This window comes from Sinocyclocheilus anshuiensis, unplaced genomic scaffold (assembly GCF_001515605.1).
Source record: "Sinocyclocheilus anshuiensis isolate Anshui unplaced genomic scaffold, SAMN03320099.WGS_v1.1 scaffold1454, whole genome shotgun sequence".
Lineage (NCBI taxonomy): Eukaryota > Metazoa > Chordata > Actinopteri > Cypriniformes > Cyprinidae > Sinocyclocheilus > Sinocyclocheilus anshuiensis.
In genome coordinates this window covers 62,216-71,921 of record NW_015557135.1, presented here as the reverse complement: position 1 = coordinate 71,921, position 9,706 = coordinate 62,216, and the positions used below count along the sequence as shown (strand labels likewise).

The 9,706-nt window shown below is 40.4% G+C and overlaps 1 pseudogene; it reads left to right on the top strand.

Annotated features, from left to right (window-relative positions):
• Positions 1-313: 313 nt before the first annotated feature.
• On the top strand, positions 314-9,418 carry LOC107678059 (uncharacterized; annotated as a pseudogene).
• The last annotated feature ends 288 nt before the right edge of the window (positions 9,419-9,706 follow it).

Genomic DNA, 9,706 nt, shown 5'->3' with positions numbered 1-9,706 from the left:
CATAGAATGGAAAACTGTATTTACCTAGGCATAGTTGAATAATAAGAGTTCTGTACATGGAAATGACATACCGTGAGCCTCAAACACCATTGTTTCCTCCTCCTTATGTAAATCTCGTGCGTGCAAAAGACCACTGAAAAAGAGGCGAATACCAACATAACACTGACTGTGATGTTGCAGTCGGGATCTTTAATATGTACGCCCCCAACATCTGCATATACCTGCCCATGTTCTAGGCCAGCCGGACCTGCACAGCCGAATCATCAGACGTTCTGCAGGTATTGTGAAGAAACGAGCGAGGACAATAGCGAAAATGGCAGATCATGGATATAAATGTTATGTTCCAGGCTGTGCAGGGGATGTGAGCACTTTCCATACCCTTCCCACAGAAAAGAACTGTTAACAAGCATGGTTGATGTTTATCTATAACCGGATACCACAACAATTCAATTCAAAGTTGTTAGTTTGCTCTGCCCAATTCACCACTGACAATTTTTCGAACCTGGGACAATATCAAGCAAGCTTTGCTCAGCCTTTGATACTGAAGAAGGGGGCAGTTCCAACTATATTTCCATTACAACCCCTACCGCAAACAGTAAGTAGTGATTTTATCCACTTCTTGACTGTTGAAGCCATTTCCGTTTAAATTAAAAGTTTCTTAGTGAGCTAACAACATTAACGATAATTTACCCTGTGTTGTCAAGATTGAGCGCAAGATGCTACTACAGTTCAATTCAATTCAAGTTTATTTGTACAGCGCTTTTCACGATACAAATCATTGCAAAGCAACTTTACAGCAAATTAAGTTTCTACAATATTTAGTGGTAGCTTATCAGTGGTGACTGTCAGTCAATGTACATATGGCAGAAATGTACGGAAAAATCAATTAAAGATGTAATCAAACAGACGATGAACACTATTAACAGCAATTATTATATGATGCAATCAAACTTATAGCAAAATGTGGTAGTTCTGTATGTTGTTTCAGGGTTGGCATCATCTGAGGTCCTCTGAGGGGTTGGCATCATCTCTTCTCAGGTGTTCTGGATCCAGACTGAAGTTTGTGTAAAACAGTACTACAGTAATGTTAACCTTAGCTAACTAGCAAACTCCAACTAACTAGCATAGATAACTAAATAGTATGATGACCTATTTACGCGGAGGTTAATATTAATTCCTGCCTGTGTTGTCATATAAATCTACAAAATATAACTGTAGATACATCTATGTCAATCCCTTTTGGTCGGGTAGAATTATAATTTAGCCTATATTTCATCAACAACACATAACTCAGGAGCTAACTAGGTTACTTTGGTTGCTTACAGATAGCTCACTCGCTCCTTCTAGCTAACGTGACCTTCTCCACCACTTAAAGTTAAGCTGAAACGATTGTCATTTGGCATCTACTCAATTTGGTAAAATATGTTTTGTTTGAGAACTGATGTATGATTATTTTGCACGCTTGTATTTCAGAGTACATCACAGCTCCTGCATACAAATGATGTAGGCTACCAAACAGATGATCCGATTGTTTTATCTAAGGGAACACAACTGTCTTTGAAAACAATGAGGTCCCACCTTCGAAGCAAAGGTAATGTTACTTATCATTAAGTGCATATGTGCTGCGTTATAAGGACAGATTAATTGTGTACTATTATTAATTGTAAGCTTGTTTAGAGCGTTAAGTCAACTGCTATTTGCAGTTCTATTCATAATCATCAGGATCCATCTGCGCTGATGGACAGAGAAGATGGCTTGTGCCCAGTTATTGAAATCTTGTATGGGTTACCATTATTTCCCTTATTAATTCTATTTTTTAACTGTTAGGCGTACAGGTGACAGTGTCGTCTCAAAGTGTGGCGGTAGGCACCATAACAACTGCAATGTCATGGCCCACAATACAGCTATTTACATTGACACCAGTGAAGGCTTCAAGGCCAGCCAAAATACACCCTTGTTGAATTGGAGGAGGATCAGGAAATGGGGGATGTTTCCTCTGCAGGCACTGATCCACAAGATTCCACATATGATACTGCACGGTCTGTTACAACTGAGACAGAATCATCACAGGTTTTGTAAGTACAGTTATATTTCTCTAACAATTCAGCAATGTTTTCACACAAACTGTGACTTTGTTTTCAGGTTTTCACTAACAGGCACAATGTTGTTTCTTTGTTTTTTCTTTCAGTGCCACATCAATGCCATTCCATAAGAATGCAAAGTTCATAGTTTTTGAAAAATGCCTCCTTAGCCTGTTTGAGAGTTGTCCTGTTTGCACCAGGGCTTGTAATGTCCGCCCACGCAGAAGAGGGACCTTCATAGCCATTGACCAAAGGTGCCCTCACTGTGACTTCTTTAGACAGTGGAGGAGTCAGCCTGTCGTTGGCAGCACCCCTGTGGGCAACCTTCAGTTTTCTGCTGCCATCTATTTCAGTGGAGCTTCTTTTCTGAAGATGCAAAAGGTATTGTATCCTTTGTACACACCAAATTAGTCAAAGCTAGATAGGACAACTAATTTTTTTACAGTTATTTTAAAAGGTGTTCAGGGCGATGTACCTGAAAACGCATACATATGATGCCTTTAGAAGGCATGCCAGGACAGACCTTGAACTGGCTATCATCCACAAGTGGAATGACATGCGAGCAGACTCACCAGGTGCACTTTTTTATTTCAGTTTATCTTATTATTTAAACAACTATGCATTGCACAAGGCCGTGTAAATATGCAGATGATGATGTGCTTCTGTCTTATACATAACTCTGCTGTATTTAAAAATGATTAGTAACTTTTTTTTTTTAAATGCAGGACATTCTGCAAAGTATGGGAGCTACACCATGATGGACTTGCAGACCAACAACATTGTAGACATACAGCTGGTGCAGGTATTTGAAAATATGGGGACTCCAACAGCAGACTATGGTGAACATACTCTTGTTATGTACAACTACTTAAAAATTGCAAGCATACTACTTATTGAATGTCATGTTGGCAGTTGACCCCTTTGTCTGTAGTATCAATTTGTAACAAATCTGTGCACATTTCAGAGAGAAAATACAGCATACATAACTTTATCACCAATTTTTACATATAGCGGAAGAGACTTCTTTTCATACACACTTCATAATAAATATGTAATTTATGGAGTATTACATATACATTTTATGTTTGTGTGTTTGTACACAGAGCAACGAGGGAAGCTACCACATGGAGAAGGAGGGTCTTAGAAGAAGCTTGGATCGCCTGGAGGAAAGTGGTGTAAAGTTGGACTGCATTGTCACTGACCGTCACCCTCAGCTACAAAAGTTCCTAAAGGGTCGTAAAATCAACCACTATTATGACGTCTGGCACATGGCAAAAGGTAATGCTTACATCTTGGTTGACAGAAATTACATTTCAGATATTCATGGTTGAAGTACCTATCCATACTTCTGAAGAAGCTTACTGCATCAACCTTTTTTTAAAATCTGTGATATGTTTTGCCTGTAAATTTTACTTCATTAGGATTGTCAAAGAAGGTGGAGAAAATTTCCAGAGAGAAGGACTGTAGTTTGGTGAAGAAGTGGCATTAAGGCCCCGATATACTTCAAACGAAGTTCTTTTTCGTTCTTCGTTTGAGGGCAAAAAGAAGTTTGAAAAGGCTGAGCGACGGTATACTGTTTTAGAACATTCCGACACCCCCGCACTGCTGGAGGCGGGGTTGTAAACATGTGTCACGCCGCTCGCGTGTACCCCCTAAACACAACAATGATGGCGGCTGTGAGAGAAAAACAGTTTCGTAAACATCTGGCAGTAGTATTGATCTATTCAATGGCAAAAAAGAAAAAGAACAAACACAAGCGACGTAGATGGTATGTGCTTCCACATAACGAAAACAGAAAGAATGATGGCGAGTTTGCCATTTTTATTCAGCAAATGCGGAGCACAGAAGAGGAAGTGCATTTTTCATACTTCAGAATGTGCGCCGCGTGGTTTGACGATCTCCTGAAAAGGGTATCACCATATGTTAAACATGCAAAAAAACACAGGACACCGAGTTCCACTACGGAGAGACTGGCCTTGATGCTCCGTGTACTAGCTTGTGGGGCCAAGCAACAAAGTGTGGCTGAAACATTCAAGATTGGACCGTGGACATCCCGCAAGTTAGTCGCGGAGATGTGCGAGGCCATTTGGATAGCCCTCAAAGATGAGTTCGTCTCTGCACCCTCACAAACACAATGGGAAACCATCACGATGGATTTTGGAGGCTGTGGAATTTTCCAAACTTCATCAGAGCCATTGACGGAAAACATGTCTTGGTGAGAGCGGGAGTCTGTATTTTAGCTATAAAGGGACACATTCGATTGTGCTTCTAGCTGTGTGTGATGCACAATACAAGTTCACTATGGTGGACATTGGTGCTTATGGCCGTGAAAGTGATGGAGGTGTCTTTCAAGAGAGCTCTTTTGGAAGGGCCTTGTTGCAAGGACAGCTGGATTTGCCCAGACCAAAAGCCCTACCTGGGACAGAAACTGTGTGTCCTCATGTCATAGTTGGAGATGTAGCTTTCCCCCTGAATGTGAACCTGATGCGGCCATATCCAGGTATTGTAACCAAAGTGTTTTCATATTACATTTTTATTACTTAATATTGTTATTACCAGTGCAGATCATTATTAGATAATAATAATGATAATACTGTTGTGTCAGTATATGGAGTGTCTGGTCTAACTGAACCTATTATGTTTTCTATTAAAGGGTTAGTTCACCCAAAAATTTAAATTAGCCTGTGTTTTACTCACCCTCGAAGCATCCTAGGTGTATGTGACTTTCTTCTTTCAGACGAATCCAATCGGAGTTATATTAAAAATTGTCCTGGCCCCTCGAAGCCTTTCAACGTGGGCAAGCGGGTGTTTGTTGTCAACAGTTCAGAAGACATGAAATAAAGTGCGCGCATCTGTAATACAACGTCGCTCACACGGCTCCGGGGCACGAATAAAGGCCTCCTGTAGCAAATCCATGCGTTTTCGTAAGAAAAATATCCATATTTCAAACGTAATAAACACTTTTCTATCACTTCCGCCATCTGTCATACCCAGAAGGCTTTCCGGCGGAGGACGTCGGCGTTGCGTGATTAGTGACGAGTGCGGAGAGAGAACAAAACAAACGCCGTTCACGAATTAGAAGCACAAAACAAGGATTTGTAAAGAAAAATGTCGGAAGATTTCAATATAAGCCAAGGGGAGACTGGTTTTCCTTTGCTAAAGTAAGGAAACTTTTTGTTTCCTTTGCTCCTGCATTTCTCAGAGGCGTGTGCGCTGCGCATATGTCCTGTACCACAGTCAGCGGAAGTGAGAAAAAAGTGTTTATTACGTTTTAAATATGGATATTTATCTTACAAAAATGCATGGATTCTCTACAGGAGGCCTTTATTGACCCCACGGAGCCGTATGAGGGACGTTTTATTACAGATGCGTGCACTTTATTTCACGTCTTCTGAACTCTTGACAACCAGCACCTGCTTACCCCCACTGAAAGGCTTGGAGGGGCCAGGACAATTTTTAATATAACTCCAATTGGATTCATCTGAAAGAAGAAATCCCCCTACACCCAGGATGCTTCGAGGGTGAGTAAAACACAGGCTAATTTTAATTTTTGGGTGAACTAACCCTTTAATAACATGGAAGAATCTTCTTCTTCTTCAAAAAGAATCTCACATCTGCACTGAGGGTGTACAACCCCAGACACTGCTGAGCACGTCGCATAATAGAGAATGCCTTTGGCTTTATTGCATACCGGTTCAGAATTCTTGGTTGCCCCATCGAGAGTTCTGTTGAAAAGGCAGTGAGTATTGTTCAAGCTTGCGTGGCCCTACACAACTACCTGAGATCAACAGATGTTGCATCAGCAGAAAAAGCCAGGTACATCACACTAAACCTGGCTGATGTCACTACGCCAACTGGTGAGGTTCGACCTGGAGATTGGAGGGGAATGACAGAGGCTGAAAGCAACTTGGTCGCAGGCCTAGTTCGGCAGGCCTACCCGTTCTGTCAGAACACAAGCTGCTACTGCAACCAGGAATGCCCTGAGAGACGTTTTCCAAACACCTGAGGGTTCTGTTCCCTGGCAAAAATGTGTTGTTTCACATGGACTGCGTGATGGGCCCTTTCCCAACTGAGCAGCTGACTTGCCTGTTCAATCACTACATGCGAATATAAGTATATAACAAATGTACAGCTAATGTGACAATAAAATTGAGCTTTGTGTGTTACCAATGAGTATGTGGCTGTTTTCATTCCACTGAATACACATACGATTAGTAAAAGCATGAACACTTAGCTTATTATTTACATCAAGCCTATTATTTACATAAACATTTAACTTTCTATAATGATCTGCCTTTTAGAATATCAAATCAATATAATAGGATTGGCCTATTATATGCCAGTATATATATGATTATATAGGCATAATATAATACTTCTATCTATCTATCTATCTATCTATCTATATATATATATATATATATATATTATCAGTAAAAATGCATAACATAATATTTCTGATCTGAGTTTATTTGCACTATGTTTTTGTTACCTGCATATTTTGTAGAACACTGTTTTAACAAAAATTTAAGATAACATCACAGGCTTTTCTCTAGTAGTTTCAATCGAATGCATGATGAAGCGCAATGATGAAGTGTCATCACATATCATCAACACATCTCTCCTCACAGGCACCTTCCCCACTGCATTCAAGCAGGCTCGGGTAACCCCACTGCTAAAAAAACCTACACTAAACACTTCACTTATAGATAGCTACAGACCTGTCTCTCTTTTTCCATGGCATGTAGAGTGGCTGATCTTTAAATAGCCCACTCTTTGTGGCAGTCCCCGCTTATGGCCATACCACCCTGTCTGCGTCCGATCTTGTCTGATCTTGGAAGCTAAGCAGGGTCGGGCCTGGTTAGTATTTGGATGGGAGACCGCCTGGGAATACCAGTTGCTGTAAACTTTAGCGTTTTCTTTACTACTTATCTAATGCACTGGCATGTAGAGTGGCTGATCTTTAAATAGCCCACGCTTCGTGGCAGTCCCCGCTTACGGCCATACCACCCTGTCTACCCAATTTTCAAGCGACAGCTGAAAACCCATCTCTTTCGAAGCTAATTCAGTTAATTATAAAAAATAAAATAAAAATTCTCTCTATTTATTCCTTCTCTTTCTAGCTTGTACTTATTTGAACAATGTCTAGAAACTTGGTATTACAAGCACTTCCTGTATCTGTTTGCCTCTTTATGAAGAATCGCTTTATGTATCCCCCAATTGTAAGTCGCTTTGGATAAAAGCGTCTGCAAAATGACTAAATGTAAATGTGTATCTAGGTGTGAGACGGGTACTAATGGTCAGTTTGCTACAGACAAAAGAATAATGGTTAGCAGCAGTTCAGAGTTAAGTATCGTGTTTGTAATACAAAATAAACATTCTATGTCCATAACCAGTCCTCTATGAGAAGTGTGAATGGCTCATAGTCTGAAAAATTTAGCATGATGTGAAAAACAACAACAAATAGTTGGAGTCATCTCAGTAACACAAACCAAACCAAAAGTTTATTATTGTATGTTCTTTTGGCACTTCATTTATTGCAACTTTTAATTGCCTTATTGGAAAAACAACAGCTGCAGCAGTGTGGTGTAACAACATTTATTTGAAACACCAAAACCACAATTTTTTACACAAGAGAGCTTACAAAAAATAAACAGCCTCTAATGTCTTGTGCCATTGTCTTGCTCATCCAGTAGCTGCATCTCAATATCAAACATAATGTCTTGTATACGTTTTTTGAAGACGGCACAGTGTCGTGGCGGTAGTTTGCGCATGAAATCTGCAACAATCTGTGCGTGCCTATCAAAACTGTCTGTTTTGTCTTTCTCATGGAAAGTAAGTAGCTGTCCAATGCCATCATCTGCACTGTCCCTTCTCCTTTTCCTTTTGTTGCATGGCACAGAAGGGGGTGAAGATGGAGATGGCTGCATCATTGAATTTGTAGCAGCTTTGCATGGAGTACTTGACCTCTGCAGTACTGAAGTGCCAAAGTCATCCAGGGAAATGGTTGAGCACTGCTCATCTTCCTCACTGTCACTGGTAGGACCAGATGATGATGAAAGTGGAGCTGTGGATGGAGACGATGTGGATGGAGACGATTTATCAGCCACCACTTTTTTAGAGAGTCATCAATTTCAACCTACAGTACATAGAAGAATAACGTTTTAATGAAAGTAAATCAGACAAAATGAACACTGCGTTACACAAACACCAACAAGATATATGACTCCTGTAGATAGCAATCGCCAATGTTTTATAAAGAAAATAACTGAGGTCAATCAATGAACTAGTTTCATTAGAAAAATTGTCTGTTCAAAATATAAATACTACAATTTGCCAACTACAAACGAACTTGCAGCACAAACATATCACCAATGGAATAGCGTGTAGCTTACCATTTCAAAACATGGTATGTTGGACACAGTTTGCCGGTGCCGGACAAAAGGTCTGGCCCATTACATCTTCAAAAATAGCCTGGGTACTTTGGTACTCACCGCTTCATCTCCACTCTTTCCTTTCATTCTTTTTATTGCTTTGGAAAACTTGTCTCGGATGTTTCTCCATGTCGCTTTGCATAACTCCGGGACACCGACATCAAGCTTTGTTGCAATTTCTTTCCAGGAATTAAAAGCCTTCTCTGAGTCTTTAAAATCTCTCCGCGAGCGAGGTGCGTGTACATCTGCACCAGCTCTGCTACTTGACCCTCCAGTGTATTCATGTTGCTAACTTAGTGTTGTTGTTTTGGATGTTGTTCTCCTGTCTGACCTCCGTGGAATGAGAAACGAACCAGGAAAAAAAAATTGCATTTCAAAGAAGGCGGAGTTCCAGAACAGACTGCGTAATCACCATGGACCAATGGTAGCTCAAAGGTGTTTAGGAGCCAAAACGAACTCCCCCAAAAAGTTTGCTTTGGTGAGCTGTTTTGAACTGCCAAAACGAACTCAAAACAAACCTAATTTCGGCCTGATTTAGTTCTAAATGACGTCATTTCAGTTCGTTCTTCGATTTCGTTTGAAGTGTATCGGGGCCTTAAAAGCATCATCAACCATCTGTACTGGTCTGCCAGTATCTCTGATTTAGGACCAGAGAAGTTAGCCAAATGAACCTCTATCATCAACCACATTCAAGACATTCACACACATTCTGACCCAGCGTTCTGTAGGCGTCAACATGAACAAAGGTTGTCTAAGGACCTTAGCAAGTGGTATCAACCAGGTGTGTAACTTCAATGTGTTATTTGCCTAAAACACTCATAAGCATTTATGATGTGTTACAGCCCTGCCCTTTTTTTCTTTGTCTTTTGTTGTAATATTGCAGGGACAGAGGCTCCTCCTTGATGGGCGGGACTCCAGTGCTGATCATGGGCCGCACCTGGGACACTCTATTTAAGAGGCTCATGGAGTTTGGCTTATTCTCTCTCATTTTTGTTTTGTGTTCTTGTTGGAAGAGTGGGTTCTTGAGATTGTGTGTTCCCATTTTTGTTGCCACAACTTCACAAACCCCATTTCCAAAAGCGATTTGATTCGTTGTTCCTTTCATTATTCTTTAATATTTTGACCCTAGACATTATTTGTTTAACTTTAAATAAATATATTTTTTAAATAAATATTTTCTTTACTGAAACC